We start from the raw sequence: 13,487 nt of genomic DNA on the forward strand, positions 1-13,487 counted from the left end.
CCTACTTATACTTCCCGAGGAGATCACGAATGTAAAATTAGAGAGATTAGAGCGCGCACGGAGGCTTTCAGACAGTCGTTCTTCCCGCGAACCATACGCGACTGGAACAGGAAAGGGAGGTAATGACAGTGGCACGTAAAGTGCCCTCCGCCACACACCGTTGGGTGGCTTGCGGAGTATCAATGTAGATGTAGATGTAGACTAAAGGCCGAAATACTAAATGCCTTTTTCCAAACCTGTTTCACAGAGGAAGACTGCACTGTAGTTCCTTCTCTAGATTGTCGCACAGATGACAAAATGGTAGATATCGAAATAGACGACAGAGGGATAGAGAAACAATTAAAATCACTCAAAAGAGGGAAGGCCGCTGGACCTGATGGGATACCAGTTACATTTTAAACAGTGTACGCGAAGGAACTTGCCCCCCTTCTTGCAGCGGTGTACCGTAGGTCTCTAGAAGAGCGTAGCGTTCCAAAGAATTGGAAAAGGGCGGAGGTCATCCCCGTTTTCAAGAAGGGACGTCGAACAGATGTGCAGAACTACAGACCTATATCTCTAACGTCGATCAGTTGTAGAATTTTGGAACACGTATTATGTTCGAGTATAATGACTTTTCTGGAGACTAGAAATCTACTCTGTAGGAATCAGCATGGGTTTCGAAAAAGACGGTCATGTGAAACCCAGCTCGCGCTATTCGTCCACGAGACTCAGAGGGCCATACACACGGGTTCCTAGGTAGATGCCGTGTTTCTTGACTTCCGCAAGGCGTTCGATACAGTTCCCCACAGTCGTTTAATGAACAAAGTAAGAGCATATGGACTGTCAGACCAATTGTGTGATTGGATTGAGGAGTTCCTAGATAACAGAACGCAGCATGTCACTGTCAATGGAGAGAAGTGTTCCGAAGTAAGTGTGATTTCAGGTGTGCCACAGGGGAGTGTCATGGGACCGTTGCTGTTCACAGTATACATAAATGACCTGGTGGATGACATCGGAAGTTCACTGAGGCTTTTTGCAGATGATGCTGTGGTGTATCGAGAGGTTGTAACAATGGAAAATTGTACTGAAATGCAGGAGGATCTGCAGCGAATTGACGCATGGTGCAGGGAATGGCAACTGAATCTCAATGTAGACAAGTGTAATGTGCTGCGAATACATAGTAAGATAGATCCCTTATCATTTAGCTACAAAATAGCAGGTCAGCAACTGGAAGCAGTTAATTCCATAAATTATCTGGGAGTACACATTACGAGTGATTTAAAATGGAATGATCATATAAAGTTGATCGTCGGTAAAGCAGATGCCAGACGGAGATTCATTGGAAGAATCCTAAGGAAATGCAATCCGAAAACAAAGGAAGTAGGTTACAGTACACTCGTTCGCCCACTGCTTGAATACTGTTCAGCGGTGTGGGATCCGTACCAGATAGGGTTGATAGAAGAGATAGAGAAGATCCAACGGAGAGCAGCGCGCTTCGTTACAGGATCATTTAGTAATCGCGAAAGCGTTACGGAGATGATAGATAAACTCCAGTGGAAGACTCTGCAGGAGAGACGCTCAGTAGCTCGGTACGGGCTTTTGTTGAAGTTTCGAGAACATACCTCCACCGAAGAGTCCAGCAGTATATTGCTCCCTCCTACGTATATCTCGCGAAGAGACCATGAGGATAAAATCAGAGAGATTAGAACCCACACAGAGGCATACCGACAATCCTTCTTTCCACGAACAATACGAGACTGGAATAGAAGGGAGAACCGATAGAGGTACTCAGGGTACCCTCCGCCACACACCGTCAGGTGGCTTGCGGAGTATGGATGTAGATGTAGAGATAACTGGCACAAACAAGAACAAAGTGAAGAAATTCCAACAAAGGATTTAACTGGTAACACTAATATTCAAAACTATACATTCAAAATCGTAGAATACTGAAATAATAATAGGCAAATTCATTTATAATTGGGAGTAACTTAACAGAGAAGAATTGGGCGATTAATCAAGTTTTTCGTTAACTAATTTGGGAGTGTTTATTGGTAATGCGCAACTGAGGAGCGCAGTTCCGTTTCTACATTCCCACCTGAACTGTACAAACCATTTAGAAGGGCAATGCAGGGAGTACATCTTACTGTACAACACAGTTCGGTTCCTCGTACTATCTTTCATGTATGAATCACGGTTAGAATGCTTAAGTGCCTCTTTGTGGTCCTTAAATTATCAAGTTGCGATCTTTACGGGGGGGGGGGGGGGGGAGGGGGGGGGGGTTAGTAAGTTCCTAGATTCGTCCCTGACAGCGGATTCCTGAAACTTTGTAAGTTGGCTTTCTTGTGACAGTTTAAAGCGTCTGCCAGCACGGTTTTTTCGGCGTCTTCGTAACACCCACCAGTGTGTCAAAGAAACCTGTGACCACGCTGCGCTTGTTTCTACACATTACATAATGCCTTTCAGTCTTTATAGGTATGAGTCCCGCACACAAGCATCATTGCAGAAGGGGTCGCGCGACTGTCCTGCAAGCCGGCTCTTTTGTAGGCTATTTACATTTTCCCAATATCGTGCCAATTAACTTGTCAGTCACCTGCTTTGCCTGTGACTACTCATTCTACTTCATATCCTTATAAATTGTTACACCAAGGTACTTGAATGACTAGACTGTACGAATTTGAACTAATTAATTATCACTTTTCTTATCTTCCTCCAAATGTCTCTTCTTCCGTTAACATATTTTCTTCTTCTGTTCATGTACCTATCTCATAATTTTTCGAGAAAAGTTCTCGACCAATCTGTAATTGTTAATCACAGTTCTGAAATGTATTCTGTATTGAAAGCGTTCTTTATGTATGCCTCTTTCCTTTTGATCTCCACGAGTTGATGGTAGCCCGTTGATTCCCTTCTTCATCTACATGAGTAAACGCAGAGTTTTCTGCGTAAATTTTTCGTTAATCGTTCCACGTCATTGGGCTCAAAATTTTAATGGCTATTTCGTTATTGTATTGGCCGTTTTTTCTGTAACTTTGTACATCTGCTCTGACTTCTCCTTCACACAAATTCAATTTGGCCCCAGAATTTCCCTCAGAACTTTTCTTTCTCAATTTTCAGTGTCTTTCATTTGAGATCTGCCACGAACTATCGTAGCTTCAGATGCGTTAAGTGTTTCTATTTTAACACACGTGTTCTAATGCCATAGTTTTTGTGACAGAAATTTTTAATATTATTATTTGTCCGATATGAGTCCATATGCTCTTTGTTGTTATGCAATTACTTCCTTGTTTGGTTTGACAAGGTGTTCAGTCGTAAGCCTGCATCAAAATACTATCGTCGAGTTCAAGATGAAATAATGTCAGACTTCTTTTGTTCCAGATTTAAAAAGAATTCGAAATTATATAATGATATCACGTGTTTGGTTGCGCTACCTTGGCACACACATTTACTTTGATGAACAAGTATCATGCTGCTGAATTAGAATGTACTTTACAATACTGTATTAAACTTGGACCAATAATTAATGAGGTTCCTTGTGTTTTTCTCATTTCAGGTAAGGAAGACAGATTCAATCTGAAAATATCCTGTGGTAAGTTTTAATTACCTTTCATTTCCGTAACGGTATCTGCGACTCGAGACCTTCTAAATGTCTAAACTCTTTGCAGTTAGTATAGGCATTACATATTTTGCTATAGGTCTGTACACACTAAGAACGACATAACAAAGAGATTTTTACTTTTTCTTATTTCCATGATCTTTCCTGAATTTTTAATCTCATATACTTATATTTCTATTGTACGTTTCTCAGCCATTGCGAACAATCCGTATTTTATTTTTGATGAATCAGTTTGTATCGAAGTATGAGAGACCATTAATTTAAACGCTCGTATTCAGTCGGTAAAAAGGATGCTTCATATTGAGAAATACGCATTGAATCGCTTTACATCTTTGTGAAGCAGTGCAGCAGTTTCTGTTCCCTTGTTTCTTCAACATTTGGAGTCCAATTAACAGAAACAAATTCCAGGTTATCCCTTTTCTTCTGGTAGTTGTTGAATCCTATTCGTATGACATCAAATTTATGACGCTACACAAATTACTACCTGGAGGCAGAAAAGATTTCTGTATGCCGGACACAAAATCCTGCTTGTCGACAAGAATCGGAGCCTATGACTTTCAATTGGTAGGATGACAAATAACCAATTAAACTTCCATTATAAGATATGGGAGTTACTGTGCCTACCTTCTAAAACCAGTTATTCTGCAGCTATGTTACTGTTTGTGTTACTATCTGTGTTCAACCACCCACAACATCCTGCATTGTTTCAAGTTTTTTGTCAAGGTTAAGCCCTCTAACTTCTAGGAGCAGTAAGACCACTGTTGTCATTTTTGCACCTCGAGACACTTCACACATTATTTACATTCATTTCCAAAATGCGTCCAAAGAACTATTTTGTAATTACAGTATCTCTTCGCTGTTTAATGCATGCTACTGAACAGTAAAATATCGAATTTGCAGTACTATGAAAATTTTTGTCACTTTTATACACTATAATCTCTAGTCCTGATTGTAATTTTTTGTCTCATTTCGTCTAAGGACTGATATCTGGCGATATTCCTTCAGGACTTTCGTCTTTCGTGGGCAACAATCTTGTAGGCTGATGTAGGCAAGCGATAAACTGCGCATGAGACATCATTGTAACTTACGTCAGTAATGCAACACCTACAATATTTCTCTGTTCTTGCGAAATCTATGATGTTTCCTTGTATTTTCTTTTGAAATACAGTCTAAGAAAAAAAAAGCGACAAACCAGGACGGAATTATCCGCATGGAAGGGAAAACGGCAGATGTGAGGTACATGTACAGGCAATGAAATGATTGGAATGAAATTACAATGAAATGAGGACCCCTAGCTGCAAACAGGCGTTGATATAAGTCAACGGGGACAATTGAAAATGTGTGCCCCGACGGGGACTCGAACCCGGGATCTCCTACTTACGTGGCAGATGCTCTATCCATTTTTCTTTTTTAATCTCACTGTGTTCGTTATAGTTCGTTGCAATTGTTCGTGGTGGACGTCCCCTGACGCCCGTTGAACTTCATAATTGATCCATTCACTCAGTTTTTTTATTAAAGAGGGCAGCTAACCCTCTGACCGAACACACTGAGTTACCGTGCCGGTGGAAGTTTGTGGTAAGGTCTTACGGGACCAAATTGCTGAGGTCGTCGGTCCCTAAGCTTATGCGGTACTTCATCTGACTTAAACTAACTAACGCTAAGGACAACACACGCACACCTATGCCTGAAGGAGGACTCGAACCTCCGACGGGGGGAGACGCGCGGACCGTGACAAGGCGCCTTGGACCGCGTGGCTACACAGCGCTGCATCCATCTGAGCCACCGAGGACGCAGAGGATAGTGCGACTGCAGGGATTTATCTCTGACACGCCTCCCGTGAGACCTACATCCCCAACTTATTGTCCCGCACTATATTCATAGTGCCCCTGTCCATTGTACTCATTAGTCGCGGCTTTTTGCCGATTCCCGCAAGATTTCACGCGTTGTTTGTGTATCCGCACGGAAGAAGATGGTCAGATGGTGGCCGGTGAGCCTTAACTATATATAGGGTGGTCCATTGATCGTGACGGGACCAAATATGTAACGAAATAAGCGTCAAACGAAAAAACTACAAAGAACGAAACTTGTCTAGCTTGAAGGTGGAAACCAGATGGCGCAATGGTTGGCCCGCTAGATGGCGCTGTCATAGGTCAAACGGATATCAACTGCGTTTGTTTTTTTAATAGGAACCTCCATTTTTTATTACATATTCGTGTAGTATGTAAAGAAATATGAATGTTTTAGTTGGACAACTTTTTTCGCTTTGTGATAGATGGCGCTGTAATAGTCACAAACATATGGCTCACAATTTTAGACGAACAGTTGGTAACAGGTAGGTTTTTTAAATTAAAATACGGAACGTAGGTACGTTTGAACATTTCATTTCCGTTGTTCCAATGTGATACATTCCCCACAGAAAGAAATCCGGGGACGTCAGATCCGGTGAACGTGCGGGCCACGGTATGGTGCTTCGACGACCAATCCACCTGCCATGAAATACGCTATTCAGTAACGCTTCAACCACACGCGAGCTATGTGCCGGATATCTATCATGTTGGAAGTACATCGCCATTCTGTCATGCAGTGAAACATCTTGTGGTAACATCGGTAGAACATTACGTAGGAAATCAGAATACATTGCACCAATTAGACTGCCATCGATAAAATGGGGGCCAGTTATCATTCCTCCCATAATGCCGCACCATACATTAACCCGCCAAGGTCGCTGATGTTCCACTATTGCAACCATTGTGGATTTTCCGTTGCCCAGTAGCGCATATTATGCCGGTTTACGTTACCGCTGCTGGTGGACAACGCTTCGTCGCTAAATAGAACGCGTGCAAAACATCTGTCATCGTCCCGTAATTTCTCTTGTGTCCAGTGGCAGAACTGTACACGACGTTCAAAGTCATCGCCATCCAATTCCTGGTGCATAGAAATATGGTATGGGTGCAATCAGTGTTGATGTAGTATTCTCAACACCAACGTTTTTGAGATTCCCGATTCTCGCGCAATTTGTCTGTTACTGATGTGCGGAGTAGCCGCGACAGCAGCTAAAACACCTACTTGGGCATCATCATTTCTTGCAGGTCGTGGTTGACGTTTCACATGTGTCTGAACACTTCCTGTTTCGTTAAATAACGTAACTATCCGGCGAACGGTCCGGACACTTGGATGCCGTCCAAGATAGCGAGCAGCATACGTAGCACACGCCCATTGGGCATTTTGATCACGATAGCCATACATCAAACGATATCGACGTTTTCCGCAATTGGTAAACGGCCCATTTTAGCACGGGTAATGTATTACGAAGCAAATACCGTCCGCACTGGCGGAATGTCACGTGATACCACGTACTTATACGTTTGTGACTGTCACAGCGCCACCTTTCACAAAGCGAAAAAAGTGGTCCAACTAAAATATTCCTATTTCTTTACGTACTACACGAATATGTAATAAGAAATGGGGGTTGCTATTTAAGAAAACGCAGTTCATATCCGTTTGACCTACGGCAGGACCATTCAGCGGGCCAACCATATTGCCATCTGGCTTCCCCGTTTAGGCTAGACGAGTTTCGTACTTTGTACTTTTTTGGTTTGATGCTTATTTCGTGACATATTTGGCCCGGTCACTATCAATGGACCACCATATATATATATATATATATATATATATATATATATATATATATATATATATATATATGTATGTATGAAGATAGTATCTATTCATTCGGACATATATAGAAATGATTAGAATCTAAGAAAAATTGATGACTTATTCAAGAGAAAGAGATTTACAAATTGAGCGAGTCATTAGCGCGTTGATCTACCTCTGGCCCTTGCGCAAACAGCTATTCGGCTAGGCATTGGCTGACAGTGTTGTTGGATGTGCTCCTATAGGATATCGTGCCAATTTATGTCCAATTGGAGCGTTAGAACGTCAAAATCCCTGGCTTGTTGGAGGTCCCTGCCCATAATGCTACAAACGTTCTCAATTGGGGAGAGATCCGCAGACACTGCTGGCCAAGGTAGGGTTGGTAAGCACGAAGACAAGCACTACACAATCTCGCCGTGTGCGGGCGGGCGTTATCTTGCTGAAATGAAAGCCGAGGATGGCTTGCCAAGAAGGACAACAAAACGTGATGTAGAATATCGTCGACGTACCACTGTGCTGTAACGGTGTCACAGATGACAACGAAAGGGGTGCTGCTACGAAAAGAAATGACACCCCAGACCATTACTCCTGGATGTCGGGCCGTTTGGCGGGTGAGTCAGGTTCGTATCCCACCGCTTTGTGGGGCATCTCCAGACACGTCTTCGCTGCCCATCGGAGTCAGTTCGAAGCGGGACTCATCACTAAAGGCAATTCTACTCCAGTGAGTAAGATACCAGGCCGAAGGCGTGTCTGGAAACGCCAGAGCGCCAGAGGTGGACCATTCCGTTACTGAAGTGCTCAGTTTGTGAATCTCTCTCTTGGATAAAATATTCCATTTTTCTAAAATTTTAATCATTCGTTTATCCGTAAGAGAACTTTACATCCACCGATTTGCGTCCCGTAGGACAATTCCTTCGTTGTGTCTCGTTGTTTTGTTGCCCTAGAGTGTCTTTCACAGTGAGTACTGCTATCTTACCAACGATAAATCGAAGAGGAGATTGGTGTTTAACTTTCTGCTGACAACGAGATCATTAGAGACGGAGCACAAACTCGGATTAGGGAAGAATGTAGGAGGAGAGCGGCCGGAGGAACCATCCCAGCATTTGCCTAATCGATTTAGGGAAATCACCGAAAACCTAAGTCAGAATGGCCGGATGCTGGTTTGAACCGTCGCCGTCCCGAATGCGAGCCCAGGGCGCTAAACCAGTACTCTCCCTCTCTGCCGGCCGGTGTGGCCGAGCGATTCTAGGCGCTTCAGTCCGGAACCGCGCTGCTGCTATGGTCGCAGGTTCGAATCCTGCCTTGGGCGTGGATGTGTGTGATGTCATTAGGTTAGTTAGGTTTAAGTGGTCGTAAGTCTAGGGGACTGACGACCTCAGATGTTAAGTCCTATAGTGTTCAGAACCATTTGAACCATCCTGAACTCTCCCTCTCACTCTTCTTCTTCTTTTGCTGCTGCCTTTATCCCGCATTGTGCGTAGGGTCGGCAGGGTTAAGTACGGATTTGGCATGGTTAATTTTAAAGGGTGGCCACATGCCCTTCCTGCCGCCACCCCATGCCCCCTGGGACGGAATTAGTGTACCCTAGATGTCTGCGCCTAGTGTAAATCACGAAATAGTGTGAATGTGTTTCAAATGTCTGCGAGTAGACTAACTGAGGCGGGACGTGGAGACCAGCCCGGTATTCACCAAGTAGGATGTGGAAAACCGCCTAAAAACCAAATACAGGCTGGCCGGCGCACCAGTCGTCGTCATTAATCCGCCGGGCGGATTCGATCCGGGGCCGGCGAGTCCAGGAAGCAGCGCGTCAGGGCTCTCGGCTACCCTGGCGGGTATTTTGAACTCTCCCTCTCTCTGTGATAAATCGAGAGGAATCCAGACCGACTCCTCTGTTTCGCGTCTGTTCCCCAAATCACCACCAGCAGCCTTCGCAGCCGAGACAGCTATCTCGAAATACTCAGTATCGCATTCCGTAACCCGTGACTCATGTCTACACATTTTTGCAGAGTCGCTTTGTTTACCGCCACAGCGACTCACATCTGAAGTAAAGAAAGCTTTTATCAGGCATTCCACAGTATTCGTACACCATTCTTTTACTATTTGCCGTCTTACATTCCAGTGCAGCTGCGACGTACTGCAATCTCAGAACGCGGCTGGTGCGGCTGCGGACGCGTTTATCTGAGACGCTGTCCTCAGCACTGACGCCCGGTCCGCTTCTGGCTGCAGTGAAAATTCCAGCGGATCGTTGGACAGCTCTTGATGGGCCGTAAAGGAGCGCGCGCGCCGCTTCCAGACAGCTGGTGGAGCGCAGACAGCCCGGCCGTCTGTGCTTACGGAAGGTCGCGCTCCTAACAACACTCCGTAAAAAAAAAAAAACTCCTCGTAAACTCCTCCCTCACTACCACATTTCTTGTTCACGCTATTGCGCCGCATGTTCGGCAGCAAACCTGGTGTTGTTCACCATCCGTTCACAAAAAAGGAACATTATTCTAAATTTTGGTGGGTGACATTTCGGTGTTTGTGGTTTCGTTTTCAAGTTCTCTGCGCAACAGAATTAAGTGGTCACTTTTTAGAATCCTCCTAATTGTCTCCCACTGTGACACACAGAGAGTGCGTTCCATAAGTAATGCGACTAACTTTTTTCTGACGCAACGGTACACCACAGCGTGTCGTAACCGGCTGGGCTAGGTTGGGGGGGGGGGGGGGGGTGTTAGCTCCAAAGCGCAAAGCGCTCTTTGTCTCATTCGGCTGCGAGCCGCTGGAGAGTCACGACGTGCGTTTCCGTCAACCCGGTTTTCAGTTTATGCAACACAGCACAACGGATCATTCTGTAGAGCAACGGTACGCTATCAAATTTTGTGTTAAACTTGGGAAGTCCACCACCGAAACGTTTCTATTACTTCGTCATGCCTTTGGGAATTATTGCTTGTCCAAATCACAAGTTTTCCGATGGCACAAGTCGTTCATGGAGGGCCCAGACGAGATCACCGAGGGAGCATCGTCTCTTATGCCCTCACGTCACGGAAGTGTGGAACTTTGCGCGTGTGCTGCTGGCGCTGATCGGTGGGACTACACCGGACAATGTGTCAATCGACTGTTTTCTCACCCCTGATATTCAGACAAACCCCCTAACACGACGCAGCGCAATGGTGTGGCTCTTAGGCCACACAGTTTTCACGATCTATGACATTCGCCTAACTGATGCTGTCTCTTTCATGGTGCCTTTGGAGGGAGCATCGTCTGGTCGAAACCAACCGGCAATATACCACAACCTTTGCATGGTTTCGTAACGTGGCAATGATTCCGGGTTGGCTGAGGTGCCTCGTACGGGGATTGCCTGAGGGTGGCCCAGGATCACTATAACTCGCTCTTTCGAACTAGAATGGATTTGTTTTGCCCTTGATTTGACTTTGCCCTTCTGGGCGTTACTGGAGACTTATATCTTCTGATAATGGCAATATGAAAATGGTAATATGAAAATTCTGTGAAACTTCTCCGAAAATTGGAAAACCCGTAATTTATCTTAGAGGCTTACAATTAGTTTATTCTTATAGGCGATGGGATTATCTTGCCAGTTTAGTTCCATTTGAATCAGCCGCCCTCCTGTGTTTTACTTTGTTTTTATTTCTGTCTTTATTTATTCCTTTCCTCTTAGTTTCTAAATTCATCTCTTGCTTCACACCTGCAGAGGGAGGTGGGTTTTCCGAATAGTGTGTCGTCGCCCCCTGAGGCATAGCAGAGTATGCCTACCCTTTTTTTTCGTTTATGGCAATAAGTCTTGCTACTGAAAGCACCAAGCATCGCGTGCTGCGTCGACGCTAGTGGATGGCAGGATTTTTGGAGAGGAAAAGGTAGGGCTGTAGGGGAACTCTGACAGACGGCTGAGCCTGTAATTGATAGCACAAGCTATAAACAGGTCAAAAAACAACCGTTTTCCGCATGGTGACCGAAGATTTGAAAATGAGAAAGGTGTGTGCCAAACTCGTCCCAAAAGTGTTGACCGACGAACACAAGCACATGCGAGTGCTTCGGTGCCGAGAAATGTTGGAAATGTGTGAAAATGATTCTCATTTTTTAAGCTCAGTTATCACTGGTGATGAGTCGATTTTTGAGTACGACCCTTAGACAAAAAGGCAGAGTTCAGAGTGGCACACCCCATCGTCGCACCATCCCACGGAGGCACGCATGAGCAAGTCCAGGATCAAAACCGTGCTCATTGTCTTCTTTGACGTCAGAGGCATTCGTACCTACCGAAACTACGGTGAACTCGGCTTTCTACTTGGAAGTGCTCAAAAGACTGAAAAGAAGGAACTCGCGCTGCCGAAGCGACATCAAGGTCACTTGGAAAGTTCACCACGACAACGCGCCGAGTCATAGCGGTTTCATTGTCAACTTCCTGGCCAGGACCAAGACCCCATTGACCCCCAGCCTCCCTACAGTCCTGGCCTGGCTCCCGCCAACTTGGTTTTGTTTCCTCGGTTAAAATGAGTCATGAAAGGAAAACATTTGGACACGATTGAAAGCCTTTAGGCGCATGTTACATCAGCTCTAAACGACATTCCGGAAAAGGCATTCCAGGATGTGTTCCAAGCATGGAAAAACCACCTCTACAAGTGTATCGACGCAAGAGGGTGCAATTTTGGAAATTTTTGATTATTTGTCTGAGTATATTCAATAAATGATTTTTTATTAATTTGGTCGCATTACTTATGGAACGCACCTTCTATTGTGGAAATTTGTCTCAAGCGTAGCTACAACCTGCAAAAGCGTGCCACCTCCGTCGTCGTCCTTGGACTCGACGACCCTTCAAATAAGCAAGGTGTCGACACATTCGGGAAAAGGCCAGAGGCTCAGAAGTTCATGTGTAAAGTGAGTTAATGATCTCATATTTCACCACAGTTCTGCCCGAGGCCGCCGTGGACGTCTCACAGGATGGGAAGGCTGTCACGTACCCTCTTACCTACATTTCACTCCTTTTGACGCCTCTGCGATGGAGGTCAGAACTGCGATCACTAGGGTTTAAATCACCCTGTCCGCTTATGAGTGGCCGAAGTTTTTCAGGCACACCCACGCTGCGAATCGAAGTGGAAAGGCCTCAGGGGATGGCATAAAGGGCGTCAGTGAAACCAACCCCTTTCCTTGGGATGTCGATTGCCATACATTTCGCGGCCGAAAACGACCCTTCGCAGTGCGAAGACATTCTTGACGTTCTCTGACGCAATTGGCGTACTTGTACGTTTCAGCCCTGCTGTAAGAACACTGAGGGACTTCGTCCGCATTGAAAGTGGCCGCACACCTTTGGAGTGCTGCGCAACCCTAGCTTTTGCAGGCTGGAACCACTAGGGATCGTTCAATGCTACTCGCCAAAATTTCAAAGGGGTCCGAAACAGCAAAGTTTTCAAATGGTTCAAATGGCTCTGAGCACTATGGGACTTAACTTCTCAGGTCATCAGTCCCTAGAACTTAGAACTACTTAAACCTAAATAACCTAAGGACATCACACATCCATTCCCGAGGCAGGATTCCAACCTGCGACCGTATCGGTCGCGCGGTTCCAGACTGTAGCGCCTAAAACCGCAGCAAAGTGTCCTTATGCTTCCCTGGTGCTCCTGTTTCATGCCCTTCTGTGGCTTGATCGCCTTGATGGTGTTCTCTGAGAATAAAACGGAAAAGTAAATCTCTAAGTCCCTCCCCTTCCCCTCCCAAAACCCTTGGTTGCACCCACCCACATTCACTGAGAATTTTAAAAAGTCTACCTTCACAGATAAAACCTGTGAAGTAGCCTGAGACTCCAAGATGTTTTGGCTCAGCACCCACCTGTATTCCAGAAAAACCACCCCTAAATGTAATGGGGCGGAATCGATTCAGAATTGACGGGCGCGTCAGATAATTCAAAATTAACCATTTTTCATCATCATCGATGGGGTCCGCTGACGCACATTTTCCAAGAAAATAAATATTTTTCACTGCCTCGTTTGTAGCCATATGCTAGGCGCTGTTCATCGTTAAGAGCCGCTTGCGTAACGACCAATGCATCTGCCTAGGGAGCAGAGAACCTGTGTCGATTCCCAAATGCACTGCGCATTCGATGTTTTTATTTCTATTTTTTCCGTATCGTAAATCGTACGAATAGGAGAGTCAATAATGCAAGTGAATCAATAATTACATCACAAGTATTAACCATCTAGTTCTACGAGAAGAAAGTGACGACATTGCAAACCGATAAGGATTAAAATTTTAG

The sequence above is a fragment of the Schistocerca cancellata genome, chromosome 12 (assembly GCF_023864275.1).
Source record: "Schistocerca cancellata isolate TAMUIC-IGC-003103 chromosome 12, iqSchCanc2.1, whole genome shotgun sequence".
Classification (NCBI taxonomy): Eukaryota; Metazoa; Arthropoda; class Insecta; order Orthoptera; family Acrididae; genus Schistocerca; species Schistocerca cancellata.